This window comes from Nannospalax galili, unplaced genomic scaffold, assembly GCF_000622305.1.
Source record: "Nannospalax galili isolate Female #2095 unplaced genomic scaffold, S.galili_v1.0 scaffold1735, whole genome shotgun sequence".
NCBI lineage: Eukaryota > Metazoa > Chordata > Mammalia > Rodentia > Spalacidae > Nannospalax > Nannospalax galili.
In genome coordinates this window covers 608,750-609,752 of record NW_008336857.1, presented here as the reverse complement: position 1 = coordinate 609,752, position 1,003 = coordinate 608,750, and the positions used below count along the sequence as shown (strand labels likewise).

The window sequence follows — 1,003 nt, the reverse complement described above, 5'->3', positions numbered from 1 at the left end:
AGGGTCTCCCTGTAGCTCCAGCTGTCCTGGAACTCACTATGTAGACCAGGCTGGCCTTGAACTCACAAAGATCCACCTGCCTCTGCCTCCCAAGTGCTGGGATTAAAGGTGTGTGCCACCACGCCCGGCACATCTTTTAATACTTCAGGCACACAAAACTAGGCATAGAGATGAGGAAAAAAATCCATTTCACCTGATAATCTAGATTCTAATTTTCCTTATATTCATCACCCACAAAAACTCCACACCACAAAGATTTAAACCATATGAACTGTAAATTATTTCATTCTGGTATTTAAAAGGTAAAGTTAGGGTTCTAAGAAGTTTCCAAAAATGATACAGTAAAGCTAACAAGTCCCAAATTTCCTAAGTAAGAGTAACAGAGCAGTACAGCCTTTCTAACCAAAGCAAGGCACAGAACTGTTTAAGTGGAGAAAAGTAGTCACTGGGTTTGTTTTTTTTTAACATTTTTAAAAAAATTTTTTAATTTAATAACCACATGATTAGAAGCAGCATTTCATTACAGCTTTAACATATTCAGTAACACATTCCAGAGCAAGGATACATCTCTTTCAAAGGTGGATGTAAATTTTTAGGTTCACAGTTGAATTAATACAGTCATACAATATTGAACACTATATAAACCCTGTAAGACATAAAATTGAATGAGTTTTTACCCTTTAAAGATGATCTCAATTTCATTTTAAGATATGTTGTTTCCTACAGTTTTAATGCTACTAACGCTTAAATGTTTGCACATGTGTGTTTAATCTCTATGTATCTAATTATTACTAGTCACAGTTGGTTACACTTGGATCCTTAGTATCTGAGTATGGATATAAAGTCATCAGGTATATTTCACTGGTAATGTTTATCACCTCTACTATTTAACATGAAGTAAATTCTTTTTTAATTTTTAATAACTACATGACTAGAAGAAGCATTTCATCACAGTTTTAACATATTCAGTAACACACTCCAGAGCAAGAGTACATCTCTTTCA

At 34.1% G+C, this 1,003-nt stretch overlaps 1 protein-coding gene across 4 annotated transcripts in view; it reads right to left on the bottom strand.

Moving 5' to 3' along the window:
- Atl2 (atlastin GTPase 2) overlaps positions 1-1,003 on the bottom strand; it is a 50,525-nt gene that overhangs the window by 30,410 nt on the left and 19,112 nt on the right. The window lies entirely within an intron of this gene.